General features: G+C 39.2%; 1 pseudogene; it reads right to left on the bottom strand.

Moving 5' to 3' along the window:
- Positions 1-6,407: 6,407 nt before the first annotated feature.
- LOC138081506 (aminoacyl tRNA synthase complex-interacting multifunctional protein 1 pseudogene) lies at positions 6,408-7,372 on the bottom strand (annotated as a pseudogene).
- Positions 7,373-18,245: the final 10,873 nt, after the last annotated feature.

The following is an 18,245-nucleotide window of genomic DNA, read 5'->3' as shown; positions in this document are numbered from 1 at the left end:
GGGGAAGCTGATGACATGCCTAACATTTTTCCTGTGAGTAACTGGATCTTTTTGCCTGGAGGCTCTAAGAATTTCTTTCCTTTATCCTAAAGTCAAACAGGAAAAGGAGTATGTCAAGGCTGTATATTGTCACCCTGCTTATTTAACTTCTATGCAGAGTACATCATGAGAAACGCTGGGCTGGAAGAAGCACAAGCTGGAATCAAGATTGCCGGGAGAAATATCAATAACCTCAGATATGCAGATGACATCACCCTTATGGCAGAAAGTGAAGAGGAACTCAAAAGCCTCTTGATGAAAGTGAAAGTGGAGAGTGAAAAAGTTGGCTTAAAGCTCAACATTCAGAAAACGAAGATCATGGCATCCGGTCCCATCACTTCATCGGAAATAGATGGAGAAACAGTGGAAACAGTGTCAGACTTTATTTTTCTGGGCTCCCAAATCACTGCAGATGGTGACTGCAGCCATGAAATTAAAATGCTTACTCCTTGGAAGAAAACTTATGACCAACTTAGATAGCATATTCAAAAGCAGAGACATTACTTTGCCAGCAAAGGTCCATCTAGTCAAGGCTATGGTTTTTCCAGTGGTCATGTATGGATGTGAGAGTTGGACTGTGAAGAAAGCTGAGCACCAAAGAATTGATGCTTTTGGACTGTGGCGCTTTTGAACTCTTGAGAGTCCCTTGGACTGCAAGGAGATCCAACCAGTCCATCCTAAAGGAGATCAGCCCTGGGATTTCTTGGGAGGGAATGATGTTGAAGCTGAAACTCCAGTACTTTGGCCACCTCATGCGAAGAGTTGACTCATTGGAAAAGACTCTGATGCTGGGAGGGATTGGGGGCAGGAGGAGAAGGGGACGACAGAGGATAAGATGTCTGGATGGCATCACTGACTCGATGGACATGAGTCTGAGTGGACTCTGGGAATTGGTGATGGACAGGGAGGCCTGGCGTGCTGTGATTCATGGGGTCTCAAAGAGTCAGACATGACTGAGCAACTGAACTGAACTGAAATGATCCTAAAGTCTAATAGTTTAACAAAGATATGTCATTGTCTCTCATCGACTTTCAGAGTTACATAGTAGGCTACTCTATATATTGATTGAATTTTTCTTTTATTTCCAGAAAGTTATCTTGGAATATACATTTAAATACTAATCCCATTCCAATATTTTGCTTGCTTCTTCAGGGACTACAATTATTCATATTTGGACCTTTTTTGTCTGCCTTCCATTTCAGCCACTTTCTCATAGACACTTTTAACTTACTTGTTTCACTTTCTCTTGATTGTTTGTTTTGCTTTCCTTAGTGTCCCTTGCTGAAATTTGTAATTTATTCTTAATTTCTGAGGTAAGTGAGTCTTTTCCCCAATATATCTCTTGAATTTAATCAGTTTATATTGCATTTATTTCTGTCTTACATCCATTTATGTTCTTAGTTTCTTAATTTATGATTTCTAAGATTAATAAAATTCTATCTCCATATATTTGCTTTGGGATACTTAATTCAGTTTGCAGGATTGTGTTGTTTCTTTCTGCTTTATGAATGGTTTTGGCAGTGGGTGGGGGGAGGATTTTTATCAACTCATATCTTATGATGTACATTTTCTGTTTTCTTTTTGTAATTGTTTCATAGGAAACCAGTTTGATTTTTTTTTCTAATTTATTAGCATTTTGTGGGCAGGGTTCCTGCAGTGCCTTCTTATGTCAGTTTATTGAAATGCATTTTCTTTAATGGATGATTTTCTTGGCAGTTGTGATGGTGGTGGTAGAGAAAGGGGATAACTTGGTGCAACAGTGTGCTGATAAATGTTTAACAATCAGATCTCCAGAAGGATCAGCAGCCTGATTTGTAGCATTTGTTAGTTATTGAGGTGTGCATACTCCCTCCGTGCTCCACAGTGCATTTCAAGCGACTACCAGGATGTCATTGAATACAGGGTCATAGCCATTGTGTCTGCTAAACATCCTGTTTCTCTTTTGTTTTTTTCATGATCTTTAATTTTCTCTATTTCAAGGCTTCCACTTCCAGGGCTGCTCAGGCGAAACCCCTCTGCAGCAGCTGGCACTTTGAATTACCAAGTCCAGACATGGGTTCAGTATTTTTGACCCTTACTGTTAGGCTTTTCTGGGGTGATTTTGCCTATACTTCATGTACCTTTTACTTTTGTCTCTTACTTTTTTGTGGGTCACTTAAGTCTCCATCTCTCTACTCAGCATTCACAGGCTTGAGGTGATGGTGGGATTCACCTGAAATTTGGTCTTTATTTCTCTATTTTCAGGTAATATGAAGGTCATGTTATTCTCGGTGTACTAGTAATGTTGAAGGTATGGGCTATGTGTGGGATTTTTGGTGTGTGCTACTTGGTGATTTTATGTTTGAGAAGTAGATGTATAGTATATGTAGAGAAAAATCTAGATTCAGGTACCCATCATTTACCCAGATATGAAGATCTTTCTGGCTTGACTTTTTACCATCATTTGTTGTTCAGTCACTAAGTCATGTCCAACTCTTTGCAACCACATGAACTGCAGCACGCCAGGCTCCTCTCTGTCTACTACTATCTCCCTGAGTTTGCTCAAACTCATATCCATTGAGTCAGTGATGCCATCCAACCATCTCATCTTCTGCCGCCCCCTTCTGCTCTTACCCTCAATCTTTTCCAGCATCAGGGTCTTTTCCAATGAGTCTACTCTTTGCATCAGGTGGCCAAAGTATTGGAGCTTCAGCTTCTGTAACAGTCCTTCCAATGAATATTCAGGGTTAATTTCCTTTAGGATTGACTGGTTTTGTCTTCTTGCTGTCCAAGGAACTCTCAAGAGTCTTCTCCAGCCCCACAGTTTGAAAGCATCAATTCTTTAGCGTTCAGCCTTCTTCATGGTCCAACTCTCACATCCATACATGACTGCTGGAAAAACCATAGCTTTGACTACACAGACCTCTGTCAGCAAAGTGATATCTCTGCTTTTTAATACATTTCAATGTCACATTGCTATAGGATGTGAATCTTTCACTTTGTCGCACTTCAAGTGAGAAGCGCAATATTAATATTAGTCAGAATGATTAATACAGTGAATAGTAAATGTCACCTCCACAATTCTGGGTCAGTGAGGCTGATGAATTGATCCAACCAAAACTTCAGGCTAAGTCTCATCTACCTGTTCATGTCCACCTGATCTCAATGTATGGCAATTAGGCAGAAATACTTAGTTTATTAAATGCATTTATGAATACAGAGAGCCACAGGAGCATTGAACAACTTTTAACTGAAAACCTGCACTGTGCTACCACACACCAAAATTAAACCTAGCTTCAAATTGCTATTATTTTGACATATTCCCCCCACTTTCCCTCTAACACTATTACCAAAAGCCAAATATTTCTGCCTAACTGCTATAGGCAGTTAGCACAGACTACAATTCCATATGCTCACACACACATTCATTCAGTCAGCTGATCACTCAGTCAAACGTATTTTTGAGCATAAGCTCCAGGGACTGGTCTAAAAATTATGGAAAGAAGAAGTGAATCTGACATAGATTCTGCCTGGAAGTAGTTGGACTCTCATTCCTTGCTGCCTTCTACCTCCAGTTTCAGTTCTGGGCATCTACTGTGTCTGTATAATACTCAAAAAATTTAATGGAAAGTCCAGTGTACTGTCTTGTCTGTATCTTGTCTATACCTTTAGATTTTTGATTCAAACATTGAAATAACTCACCATTTTTATGTATCTGTTATTGAGATAGTAAATGTCAAATCTGACTTCATTTTCACTTTTCATTTCTCTGTTTTGATGCGTCATAGGCTCAACCGCAGTTTTATGGGCCTGGAAAAAAAACTCAATTTTCTGACTGGCTTAGAATGGAGTATCTGTCAACTAGTACATAAACACTTGTAGAATTTTGAATTTCATCTGAAAGAATTTGTTGTAAACCCTAGTATGTTGTTTTGATGGAAAGCGATAAATATGTCTACAGAAAGATTATAATGTTTTTGAAGATCTTATTCCAAGATTGCCTTCTGGTAATGGGAAAAAATTAATTAGGCTTCAAACTCACTGGCCCTGCAGTATTTGGTTTAGTGAGGTAAAATTCCAGATGGAAATCCTGAAATTGAAAGAGGGTAACAGAAATCAGATGTCCATCCGAGGGATGTAAATAATACACACACACATACATGTAAATACACCCTTTGGATCCTCAACAATACGATTTTCTTTGCTGTGATTCTCTCGTATGCCACGATACAGGCCCCACTTGGCAAGCAGCCTGCTTTGAAGCCATCCATCACGCTTGACTCCTTAGATCTTGTAACCGTTCTTTGCTTGTAATACATTTACCAACATACCTCCCCTCATTATACATGCCACTGTAGACCCTTATTATGCGGCTCCAGCTTACTTCGATGACTGAGTGAGGGAGACCCTGTTTGATTTCCTAGCTTCACTGATGTGGAGAAACATTTCACTGCCTCTCATCTTAAATGTATAGCTAAAATGCTCCCTTGCTTGGGTTGTATTGAAAAGGTTTATAAAGAAACAAGATGATTAAAGCTGGAAGGGTCTCACTGGCTGTTGAGATTATGGATGATTTTTTTTTTTTTTTACTATTTCTCTTTATTGTCCAAAATTTTTTCAATGCCTGTGTATTACTTTTCTCAAAACCACATAATCAAAATTTATTTTAAACACATACACACACACACACACACACACACACACATTAAAAATTGAATGGAAACACACCAAAAGTATACATCCTGATGCTGGGAAAAATTGAAGGTGAGAGGAGAAGGGGACAACAGAGGATGAGATGGTTAGATGCCATCACCGATTCAATGGACATGAGTCTGAGTAATCTCCGGGAGTTGGTGATGGACAGGGAAGTCTGGTGTGCGGCAGTCCATGGGATCACAAAACGTCAGACACAACTGAGTGACTGGACTGAACTGAACTGATACAATTATAGAGGAGTTGGAGTGTTCTTCATCCTTTTCAGTTCAGTTCAGTTCAGTTCAGTCACACAGTCGAGTCCAACTCTTCACGACCCCATGAATCGCAGCACACCAGGCCTCCCTGTCCATCACCAACTCCTGGAGTTCACCCAAACTCATGTGCATCGAGTCAGTGATGCCATCCAGCCATCTCATCCTGTGTTGTCCCCTTCTCCTCCTGCCCCCAATCCCTCCCAGCATCAGAGTCTTTTCCAATGAGTCAACTCTTAGTATGAGATGGCCAAAGTATTGGAGTTTCAGCCCCAGCATCAGTCCTTCCAATGAACACCCAGGACTGGTCTCCTTTAGGATGGACTGGTTGGATCTCCTTGCAGTCCAAGGGACTCACAAGAGTCTTTTCCAGCACCACAGTTCAAAAGCATCAGTTCTTCATGCTTTTAGTATTTACTAAATATTATTTTTAAATGAGAACAATAACACAAAAATATCCATGAACTACCAACAGAAAAATGATCATTTTTATGGAAGTCAATAAGCATTATAAAGCAGTCTTAAAAATTCTAGATGTAGATTCTCATTGTGTTCATACTAGATTCCCGTTGTGTTCATACTATACTTCGGATAACCCTTCTTGATAACTGTTAACGTTTAAAACCTTTCAACTTTATTGACTGTTTTAGTGTTCCACTGCATGTGACTATTTACCGCATCTCTGAGGCATCTGAAAAGCAAGTTTGCACTTCTTGGTAATTAACGAGACAGCCATTGGTGTATTTGTGTAGCTCTGCACAAAATCTACACTGTCCTGATTACTACATTGTTAAAAAAATAAAATAAAATATTGATGTCTGGTAGAGCACTTTCTTTAACCTTGGCCTAAATCTGCAGTGTCCTATATAGTAGCTACTAGCTATATATATTTATTGAGCCCTTGAAATGTAGCTAGTTTAAACTGAGATATACTATAAGTATAAAATACATACCAAAGTCTTAATACCAAAAGAGAATGAAAAGGACTTCCCTGGTGGCCCAGTAGTTAAGAATTTGCCTTGCAACACAGAGGACACAGGTTCGATCTGTGGTCAGGGAACTAAGATCCCACATGCCCCAGAGCAACTAAGCCTGCATGCCACAACTAGAAAGTTTCCATGTGCCACAATGAAGGATCCCACAAGATATAATGAAGATTCCATGTGCTGCAACTAAGACACAATATAGCCAAATAAATAAGTAATTTTTGAAAAAGAATGAAAAATATTTGTTAATAATTGCTGTATAGATCACATGTTAAAATGATAATATTTTTAATATATTAGATTAAGTAAAATTCATTATGACTAAACTATCACACCTGCTTTTATCCTACTTTTAATTTTTTTTATTTTAGCTATGAGTGGCAAATGTTATTTCTTTTTATTGTTTTCTCTAATGTATTTCAGAAACTGAAGTGTTTTATTTTATTCCACTGTTGGCCATAGTTTGAGCGCTATGCACTCCCTTCCCTTTCACCTCAAAGGGAGCGCCTTTGTATGTAGCCACGCATACATCATTAGTGTAAAGATCAGGCTGGATCTTCTCCCAAATCTTCTTAGGATTCAGCTCCTGTCGGCCTCTCCAGGGAAAGCATCAAAAGTAATTCTGTCCCCAGGAACAGATCCATTAGGAGGTGCCAAGACTTCCACTTTCTCTCATGAACTTGCAAACATCACCGTTGCCAGAGATACAACTCCCCTCATCTTTGCAGGTTTCAGGTTACAAAGTAAAACTACCATCCAATTTTGCATCTGTTCAAGAGGAACATGATTCACGAGGCCACTGACCACCGTTCTTGGGGCTGTTTCTCCAACATCTACTTCTTCTACATACAAAGAATCTGCATCAGGGTGTTTTCTGGCAGTGATGATACAACCAATTCGAAGATTCAGGCAGGAAACATCAACAGGCTTAGAGTCAGCACTTCCTGCTACTCATTGCTGTTTTTTCTCCTTTTTCTCTCTTTTTCTTTTCAGCTTTCTCATTCATCTTCTTTTCTTCTTCTCCTCCTCCTCCTTTTACTTGCTCTTTAGCACCAGAAGATATGGTTGTTATTGGTATAGACTGTATCTCATTTTTAGAAACTGTAGAATCGGTTTTTAGTGGGGTACCAGATGGAAATGGTATTTGTTTTACTCCATTTTGAATTTCTGCCTTAATTAGCTCTTGTTTCAATCCTTCAATTTCTTTCTTCAATTTAGCATTTTCAGCTCGAAGTTTCTTCTCTTCTCTCAAAGTTGCCTCAAAATTGCTTTCTCCTTAAGAAGAGCAACTTGCTACTTAAGATACTCAATAATTTGATCTGCTTCTGCACCCTTCTGCTCCAATCTCTTCAGAACAGCATCACCAGTTGCCATTTTTGCCAAGAAACGGCAGAAAATCATGTATCGGTGGACTGAGGCACCTCAGCAGCTTCAGCTGGGAGCAGGTAAGGCTATCCTACTTTTTAAAATGTTGTTTAGGTGCTAAGTCATGTCCAACTCTTTTGATACCCCATAGACTGTAGTGTGACAACTAGAAAAATTTTAATTACACACATGGCTCATATTTTTGGCTCATGTTATTTTTTTTTTGGACAAGCACTGTTCTAGAACTGTCTGGTTTTTCTACTTTCGCTTAATTCAAAATTGGTAGTTGTTCTTTTTTTTCCTAGAAATTTTTTCCATTTTGTCTAATTTTCAAATTAACTAGCATAAAATTGTTTGTAATATTCTCTTTTCATCTTTCTAATGTCTACAACATCTGTAATGATGTCTCTGTCTTCATAAAATTTCTGATTTGAGTTTTTTATGCCTTCTCTTTTTTCTTGATCAGTCATGACAAGAATATATCAATCATCAATCTTTTTAAAGAACCAACTTTTGACCTTACTGGTCCTCATTTTACACATTTGTTTTGTATTTCACCAACTTTTAATCCTATATTTATTGCTTCCTTTTAAAAATCCTCTTTGTATGTATTTTGCTGTTCTCTTTCTAATTTTTGAGACGTAAGCTTCAGTTGTTAATTTTTAGACTTTATCTTAAGATGTTTTCTGTCCCATATGTTTTAATATGTATTATGTCATTTTGGTTCAAATGTTATCTAATTTCGATTGTGACTTCTTTGACCAATAATATTTTAGGAGTGTCTTTTATTATTTCCAACCAAATGGAAAAGTTTTATTTTAATTTTGGTTTAACTTTCAATGCATGCATGCTGTCACTTCAGTTATGTTCAACTCTTTGCAACCCCATTGACTGTAGTCCACCAGGCTCCTCTGTCCACGGGATTCTCCAAACAAGAAACCTGGAGTCAGTTGCCATGCTCTTCTCCAGGGATCTCTTCCTGATCCAAGGATCAAACTCGTATCTCTTATGTCTCACGCATTGCCAGAGGGTTCCTTACCATTAGCACCATAGTTTTTTTAAGCATAACAAATTATAATTACATTAGAATCATAATTTCATTGCGGTCAGAGAACATTCTTCAGTAAAATTTATTGAGACTCATTTTTATGGCTCATTAGATTGTAAATTTTTATATGTTCCCTATTTGCTTGAAAAGAGTGTGTATTTTGTAATTGTTGGACATGGGTTTTACATATAATTTAGGCTGAGTTTGTCAACAATGTGCAAATCTATGTTGTGAATTTTTCTTTCAGCAACTGAGAGAAATGTCATTATTTTTTGCCCTATAATCATAAGCATACCTATTTCTTATTTTAGTTGTCAATTTTTAATTTAAATATATTCAGTCCAGTTCAGTGGCACAGTCATGTCCAAATCTTTGTGACCTCATGGACTTCAGCACTTCAGGCTTCCCTGTCCATAACTAACTCTCAGAGTTTACTCAAACTCAAGTCCATTGAGTTGGTGATGCCATCCAACCATCTCATCCTCTGTCATCCCCTTCTCCTCCAGCCTTCAATCTTTCCCAGCATCAGGGTCTTTTCCAGTGAGTCAGTTCTTCGCATCAAGTGGCCAAATTATTGGAGTTTCAGCTTCAGCATCAGTCCTTCCAATGAATATTCAAGACTGATTTCCTTTAGGATGGACTGGTTGGATCTCCTTGCAGTCCAAGGGACTCTCAAGAGTCTTCTCCAACCCCACAGTTCAAAAGCATCAATTCTTTGGCGCTCAGCTTTCTTTATAGTCCAACTCTCACCTCCATACATGACTACTGGAAAAACATAGCTTTGTCTAGATGGACCTTTGTAGGCAAAGTAATGTCTCTGCTTTTGAATATGCTGTCTAGGTTGGTCATAGCTTTTCTTCCAAGAAGCAAGCAGCTTTTAATTTCATGGCTAGAGTCACCATCTGCAGTGATTGTGGAGCCCAAGAAAATAAAGTCTCTCACTGTTTCCATTGTTTATCTATCTACTGACCATGAAGTGAAGGGATAAGATATCATGATCCTAGTTTCCTGAATGTTGAGCTTTAAGCCAACTTTTTCACTCTCCTCTTTCAATTTCATCAAGAGGTTCTTTAGTTCTTCTTCACTTTCTGCCATAAGTGTGGTTTCATCTGCATATCTGAGATTATTGACCTTTCTACCAGCAGTCTTGATTCCAACTTGTGCTTCATCCAGTCCAGCATTTCTCATGATGTACTCCACATTTAAGTTAAATAAGCAGATGACAATGTACAGCCTTGACACACTCCATTCCCAATTTGGAACCAGTCTGTTGTTCCATGTCCAGTTCTACCTGTTGCTTCCTGACCTGCATACAGATTTCTCAAGAGGCAGGTTAGGTGGTCTGGTATTCCCATCTCTTTCAGAATTTTCCACAGTTCTTGTGATCCACACAATCAAAGGCTTTGGCATAGTCAATAAAACAGAAGTAGATATTTTCTAGAATTCTCTTGCTTTTTTTGATGAATGACGGATGTTGGCAATTTGATCTCTGGTTCCTCTGCCTTTTCTAAATCCAGCTTGAATATCTGAAAGTTCATGGTTCACGTACTGTTGAAGCCTGGCTTGGAGAATTTTGAGCATTACTTTGCTAGCATGTGAGATGAGTGCAATTGTGTAGTAGTTTGAGCATTCTTTGGCATGAACTTTCTTTGGTATTGTAATGAAAACTGACCTTTTCCAGTCCTGTGGCCACTGCTGAGTTTTCCAAATTTGCTGGCATATTGAGTGCAGCACTTTCACAGCATCATCTTTCAGGATTTGAAACAGCTCCACTGGAATGCCATTACCTCCATTAGCAAACAAATCTAGCTTTGTTTATAGTGATGCTTTCTAAGGCCCACTTGACTTCACATTCCATGATGTCTGGCTCTAGATAAGTGATCACACCATCATGATTACCTGGGTCATGAAGATCTTTTTTGTACAGTTCTTCTGTGTATTTTTGCCACCTCTTCTTAATATCTTCTGCTTCTGTTAGGTTCAGACCATTTTTGTCCTTCATCGAGCCCGTCTTTGCATGAAATTTTCCCTTGGTATCTCTAATTTTCTTGAAGAGATCTCTAGTCTTTCCCATTCTGTTCTTTTCCTCTATTTCTTTGCATTGATCACTGAAGAAGGCTTTCTTATCTCTTCTTGTTATTCTTTGGAACTCTGCATTCAGATGCTTATATCTTTCCTTTTCTCCTTTGCTTATTGCCTCTCTTCTTTTCACAGCTATTTGCAAGGCCTCCCCAGACAGCCATTTTGCTTTTTTGCATTTCTTTTCCATGGGGATGGTCTTGATCCCTGTCTCCTGTACAATGTCACGAACCTCATTCCATAGTTCATCAGGCACTCTATCTATCAGATCTAGGCCCTTAAATCTATTTCTCACTTCCACTGGATAATCATAAGGGATTTGATTTAGGTCATACCTGAATGGTCTAGCGGTTTTCCCTACTTTCTTCAATTTGAGTCTGAATTTGGTAATAAGGAGTTCATGATCTGAGCCACAGTCAGCTCCTGGTCTTGTTTTTGTTGACTGTATAGAGCTTCTCCATCTTTGGCTGCAAAGAATATAATCAATCTGATTTCGGTGTTGACCATCTGGTGATGTCCATGTGTAGAGTCTCCTCTTGTGTTGTTGGAAGAGGGTGTTTGCTATGACCAGTGCATTTTCTTGGCAAGAGTCTATTAGTCTTTGCCCTGCTTCATTCCGCATTCCAAGGCCAACTTTGCCTATTACTCCAGGTGTTTCTTGACTTCCTATTTTAGCATTCCAGTCCCCTATAATGAAAAGGACATCTTTTTTTGGTGTTAGTTCTAAAAGGCCTTGTAGGTCTTCATAGAACTGTTCAACTTCAGCTTCTTCAGCGTTACTGGTTGGGGCATAGACTTGGATAACTGTGATACTGAATGGTTTGCCTTGAAGACGAACAGAGATCATTCTGTCTTTTTTGAGATTGCATCCAAGTACTGCATTTCGGATTCTTTTGTTGACCATGATGACTACTCCATTTCTTCTGAGGGATTCCTGCCCGCAGTAGTAGATATAATGGTCATCTGAGTTAAATTCACCCATTCCAGTCCATTTTAGTTCGCTGATTCCTAGAATATCGACATTCACCCTTGCCATCTCTTGTTTGACCACTTCCAATTTGCCTTGATTCATGGACCTGACATTCCAGGTTCCTATGCAATATTGCTCTTTACAGCATCTGCTTCTATCACCAGTCACATCAACAGCTGGGTATTGTTTTTGCTTTGGCTCCATCCCTTCATTCTTTCTGGAGTTATTTCTCCACTGATCTCCAGTAGCATATTGGGCACCTAATGACCTGGGGAGTTCCTCTTTTGGTTCCTATCATTTTTCCTTTTCATACTGTTCATGGGGTTCTCAAGGCAAGAATACTGAAGTGGCTTGCCATTCCCTTCTCCAGTGGACCACATCTGTCAGACCTCTCCACCATGACCAACCCGTCTTGGGTTGCCCCGCAGGCATGGCTTGGTTTCATTGAGTTAGACAAGGCTGTGGTCCTAGTGTGATTAGATTGACTAGTTTTCTGTAAGTATGGTTTCAGTGTGTCTGCCCTCTGATGCCCTCTTGCAACACCTACCATCTTACTTGGGTTTCTCTTACCTTGGGCGTGGGGTATCTCTTCACGGCTGCTCCAGCAAAGCACAGCCGCTGTGCCTTACCTCGTCCAAGGTAAGACAATGGTTACCTCCTTCAAAATGTCCCATGCCTGCACTGCTACACTCAGTGCTCCCAACCCTGCAGCAGGCCACCACCGACCCACACCTCTGTCGGAGGCTCCTGGACACTCACAGGCAAGTCTGTGTCAGGCTCTTGTGGGGTCACTGTTCCTTTCTCCTGGGTTCTGGTGCACACAAGGTCCTGTTAGTGCCCTCTAAGAGTCTGTTTCCCCAGTCCTGTGTAAGTCCTGGTGGTCTATGGTGGGATTAATGGTGACATCCTCCAAGAGGGCTTATGCCACACCCAGGTCTACTGCACCCGGAGCCCCTGCCCCTGTACCTCCTCAGGAGACAGTCAAACACAGATCTGTCTCAGTCACTGTGGGGTCTCTGGGTCCTGGTGTGCACAAGGTATTTCTGAGCCCTCTGAGCATCTCTGGCAGGTATGGGGCCTGATTCTAAAGATGATTTTGCTCCTCCTACCATCTTGTTGGGGCTTCTCCTTTGCCCTTGGATGTGGGGTATCTCCTCAAAGTTGCTCCAGCACTGTCCAGCTGCAGCTCCAGCGCTAACTGTCTTGCTGGGGCTTCTCTGCCCTTGAATGTGGGTATCTCCTCATAGCCACTGCCACGCCGCTTCACTTCTTGTCCTGAGGATCCCAGACAAGCCCCCAAGATGATGGCTTATGGTGAATGAAGTCAGATTCATGATATCCGAAGGAGAAGATTTAGCTTTGGGACCAAAGATCAAGCTTTGGGCCAGGCTTAATCACTCAAGAGCTTTTGTATAGCAGAGTTTTATTAAAGTATAAAAAGGGACAGAGAAAGCTTTTGACATAGACATCAGAAGGGGGATGGAGAGTGCCCCCCTTGCTAGTGTTAGTGGGGGAGTTATATAATTTTTAAAAAATATATTAAGGCTATACAATAGTATTGATACACATATATACAAATTTAAAATTATTATTCTTGTAAATCTATCTTGTGTCATTATGAACTAGCTCTCTTTAACTCCAATATTGCCTTTTACCTCAAAGTCCATTTTATCTAATATTCATACAGGTATACAAACTTTCTTTGGTTAATATTTCCAGATATTTTTTCCATCCCTTATATATGTCTCTCTTAAACACCATATAGTTGAGTGATTTTTAAATATATATGAAAGATTGACAATTTTTGTCTCTTGTCTGAAATTAGTCCATTTATATTTAATATGTTTCTTGGCTTATATTTTCATTTAAATATACCACCTTATTGTGTGCCTTTTATTTATCCTACCTCTTTTGTATATATTCCTAAACTTTCTTCCTTTTTTCTTACTGACTATTTTTATATCAATCCCATTTTTCTCCTTCCATTAACTCAGAAGTTATACATATTATTTCTATATTGTGGTTAATTTTAAAATTACAAGCCCCCAAGATGATGGCTTGTAATAGATCATATTTAATTGATAAAAGGTATAGTTAATACCTTTCTAATCATTTACCCAGTGTTCACAGTATCAGTTAATGATACTTCTATTTTTCCAGTTGCTCAGGCCTAAAATCTTGATCAAGTAGGCTTCATGGACTTGTAACCTGTACGGTCACACAGCCTCCCACACATAAAAGGCCTTCAGTTTGACTTAATGCCCTTTAGCAGCTGTCTTGAAATTCTTCACAAATTTTGAGCAGGGAGACCTGAGATTTCATTTTGTGCTGTGCTCTGCAAGTTGTGTAACCATTCTCGACCTTGATGCATACTGCATTCCTTTTTTCCCTCATGCCTCACATCTATTACATTAGCAAATTATACTGGCTTCCTTCCTAAATATATCCAGAATTTGACAATTTCTCACCATCCTCCCCCTCACCTCCATCCTAGTCCAAGTCACAATTATCCTTTGCTTGAATTTAGAGCCAAGTGATCCCGCTCAAACTCAGATCAGATCATGTCAATCTGCTCAAACTTTCTGAAGGTATCCCATATTCCTCATGGTGAAACTTACTGAGTCCATACCCTGACCTAAAAGTCCCACCGGATCTGGCGCCATTCCTTTTCTGATTGCATTTCCTTCTATTCTCTCCTTTTATTCAAATCTAGCCACACTAGCATTCTTGTTCTTTGAGCACTCACACCTGAGAGGCTTTGCAGCCTTCTTTCTACCTAGAATGTTCTATTTCTCCATCTGCCCCCTCCCTGTCCCACCTAACACACACACTCGAGGTATCCAATTGGCTAGCTTCCTCAATCCTTTCAGATTGACTCAACAGTCACTTCTCTGTGCAATCTTCCCTAACAAGCCCACATATAATGTAAAAGCCAGCACCCAATACTTTACATTCCTCTGACTTGTTTTAATTATTTCTATACTTATCACTTTATACAATACTTAAAAAAAAATTTATGGTGTTATTTATTTTCTCTGTTCATTGTAGAAAATAAATAAGCTCTAAAAACCAGGATTTTTGTCTGTTTGTTCATCATTGGATTCCCAGTACCTAGAACAGTGTTAGGTACACAATAAAAGCTCAAATATTTTTGTTGAATGAATAAATTAATGATTAAATTTATAATATATAGTCTTTAGAATTAAAATCAGTATCTGCTGGTTACAAACTGTCTTAATTCTTTTCTCTGAGAATGTTTTTATCTCTTCTTCTCTTTTGGAAGATGGTTTTCCTGGGTATGAAATTCTAGATGATAGTTACCTTCTTGCAACACATTGCAGTACTATTTCTCTGACTCTGGACTTCCATTATTGCTAATGAGCCTTCAGTCTAACTGCTAATCCACTGAAGAGAAATTATATTTATTCTGTGGTTACTCTTTTTTTAAAAATTTGTTTTTCTGCACTTTCATTTCAATGTGACTATATGTGAGCTTTTATTATTATTATTATTATTATTATTACATTTAATTTGTGTGGTAGGTTGAAAACGTGCCCCTAAAAAAATAGATCCATGTCAATCTCTGGAATAGCTTGAGTTCAGACTTGCGCAGAAATGACAAACCTAGACAGTGTATTAAAAAGCAGAGACATTACCAACAAAGGTCCATATAGTCAAAGCTATAGTTTTTCCAGTAGTCATGTACAGATGTGAAAGTTGGGCCATAAAGAAGAACTGTGGTTTTGGAGAAGACTCTTGGAAGTCCCTTGGACTGCAAGGAGATCAAACCAGTCAATCCTAAAGGAAATCAGTCCTGAATCTTCATTGGAAGGACTCTTACTGAAGCTGAAACTCCAATATTTTTGGCACCTGATGAGAAGAGCTGACTCACTGGAAGAAAAGACCTTGATGCTGGGAAAAATTGAAGGCAGGAGGAAAACAGGGATGACAGAGGATGAGATGGTTGGATGGCATCACTGACTCAAAGGACATGAGTTTGAGCAAACTCCAGAAGATAGTGAAGGACAGGGAAGCCTGGTGTGCTGTAGTCCATGGGGTTGCAAAGAATTGGACACAACTGAGTAACTGAACTGAAGTGTGAAGGAATATATTTCTGTTGTTGTTTTAAGCCACATTTGTGGTAATTTGTTACAGGAGCCACAGACAACTAAAACGGCATGCTTGGGGCTCACTGTACATCTCAAATATATGTACAGATGTCTTCAGTCAGTTCTAGAAAATTCCTAGCCATTGCCTGTTCAAATATTGCCTTTGCTATTTCTTTATTTCTTCTCCTTTTGGGAATCAAGTATTTGTTATATTTATCAAACTACATTATAGCTCTTACCTCCTCTTCTCTATTGTCCATGTTTATTGTCTCTTTGTGCTACGCTCTGGGTTATTTCCTCTGATTTGTATTGCAATTCATGGATTCTATCTTCTACTGCTAAACAGTCTTTTTAAAAAAATTATTTCATTAAAGTGTTTGTTCCTTCTACAAATTTTGTTTGACTCATCTTCATATGTATACATGTTTGTCATGTTTTATAGTTTCCTATTCCATGTACATAAGTTGGCATAGAGGAGACATTTAAGCTGGATAACAGCTCCTTGGAGCTAAGGGATGTGTGGTCCCACAACAGCCCAATGTGCCTCAATTAGCAGTAATTAAGTCTGGATAGAATGGCGTAAGAATCATGGTATGGTTTTTGCAATTGTTGGACTAGACTCAAATACTTAAAAGCCTATAAAGTTTTTTTTTTTAATATTTATACTGGCTACAGTGCTACCAGCCCAGACTAAAAGGGGAGATATAAATGCTAGAATGCTTATGTCTATACGTGGTTATAAGATTTTAACTGATATTTATGATTCCCCCCCTTACTTTTCAGGGTCATTTATCCAATGGAATAATCCCAAATGGATCTGAGCACTTGGTCTCACTGCACAGGGCTGCTGTGGTCTCTCATTAATTTTTAATCACTGAGCATGGTGAAACCGGTAAGTGGATCCTCTGGATTCCACTCATACTCCTCCTAGATTTTGCTAAGTGGCAGAAACCCGATTTCCCTGGAAAATTAGTATAAATCAACCTAATTAACAATTCAACTTATACTCGATCACTTAATAATATTAAGAGCCTCAAACAATCAATGTGGAAGTCACAGCTTCCAATTCAGTGGCTGTGTGCCCAGGAGAAGCACTCCTCTTTTGGGATCTAAGATCTCTGAATTAATAGAGCCCAGAATCATTAAGGCAATAAACAAAATTTTGCAAGGGTAATAAGGGGAAATTTTCTAAGTAGGTGATTGAATGTAATAGTAAGAGGTGCCATACCTCTTTCAACTCATTAATTCTGTCAGTGGGGAAAAACCACACCATTGGTCACTGAGTCCAAGTATTTGCATGTCCCATGGAACAACATGCCGTTGTCATAAGGTGTTGTTGGCAATATATTTGTCTTCTCTAGGCTATTTTGTTATGAAGTGAGATGCTTCTGGATATGTAGGAAGTGAAACTCATTTTTTATTTTTCAGTTTCCTTACTTCTTTATGAAGTGAGCTTTTTTGTCAAAAACACAGAGATATATAGATATTCAGAAAGTCCATAAATGACATTGCTGGGAGACGCATGGTGGGTAGGGAAAGCAAATCCAAACCCAAAGTATCTATGTAGGTTCATCAGTTGTACTAAGTGTACCACTCTGGGGAGGGATATTGATTATAGAGAAATTAGGCGTATGTGGGCTCAAGGGGTATATGGGAAATCTCTGTACTTCTGGTGAATTTTGCTGTGGACCTAAAGCTGCTCTAAACAATAAAGCTTATTCTTTAAAAAAAATATATATATACATGCACTCTCCACCTGCCACAGGCATCTAGCTTGTCTTAACAGGCATGATACCTTGGCAGGGTTTCAGGCATGGTCACTACTGCTGGCGAGTTAGGCACTCAGGAATGAGGTGATCAGTCTTGGTGAAGGCAAATGACATGGTTTTGTTCATTGACAGCCTCCTTTCTTACTTCTATAGCCACTTTGTAAAGAAGCCCATAGAGTAAGCAATTGGTAGACTACAGAAAGAGGATAATTAATATCCTCAGGGTAGGTCATTTGTCCACCTGCATATGTGTAGCCACCTCTGTGGTACAGGCTTTAGGATGGCCAATCACATGGAATACATTGCTGCAAAGAAGTCCATTTACGATCTTCTGCAAGCCTCCTTGTTACTAGTCATCCAATCTTGGACCTTCCAAGTCTCCGACCATTTTATTTTTCCAAATGATAGTCACTGCCTATGAAACAATAAAGATCCTTACTTCAGGCAATCTCACCTTTCAGAAAATGTAAACAATGGGGCCTCCTGGGTGGTAAAGAACCACCTAGTGGTAAAGAACCTGCCTGCCAATGCAGGAGACATGGGTTCGATCCCTGGGTCAGAAAGATCCCCCAGAGAAGGGCATGACAACCCACTCCAGTGTTCTTGACTAGAGAATCCCATGGACAGAGGAGCCTGGTGGGCTATGGTCCATAGGGTTGCAAAGAGTCAGACACGACTGAAGCAACTTAGCACTGCACAATTGAATTTCAGAAAACTGCACAATTAAATTTCCTCACCAATGTCCTGCTGACCCATTGAACTCACATTTCAGTAAATCACTGGAGAAGGCCATCAAGACCACTTCCAATTGTACAGGCTATCCTAATGAGTCTAGATTCTTTGGGAGGATATCTTGAAAAGTTCAGGTTTTCCATTATTCAAATAATTGTTATTCTAGAGAGCAGGAATAGAGAAAACAGAGGGAAAGAAATTA

The sequence above is a fragment of the Capricornis sumatraensis genome, chromosome 6 (assembly GCF_032405125.1).
Source record: "Capricornis sumatraensis isolate serow.1 chromosome 6, serow.2, whole genome shotgun sequence".
NCBI classification, from domain to species: domain Eukaryota; kingdom Metazoa; phylum Chordata; class Mammalia; order Artiodactyla; family Bovidae; genus Capricornis; species Capricornis sumatraensis.
This window is presented reverse-complemented; position numbering and strand designations above follow the sequence as displayed.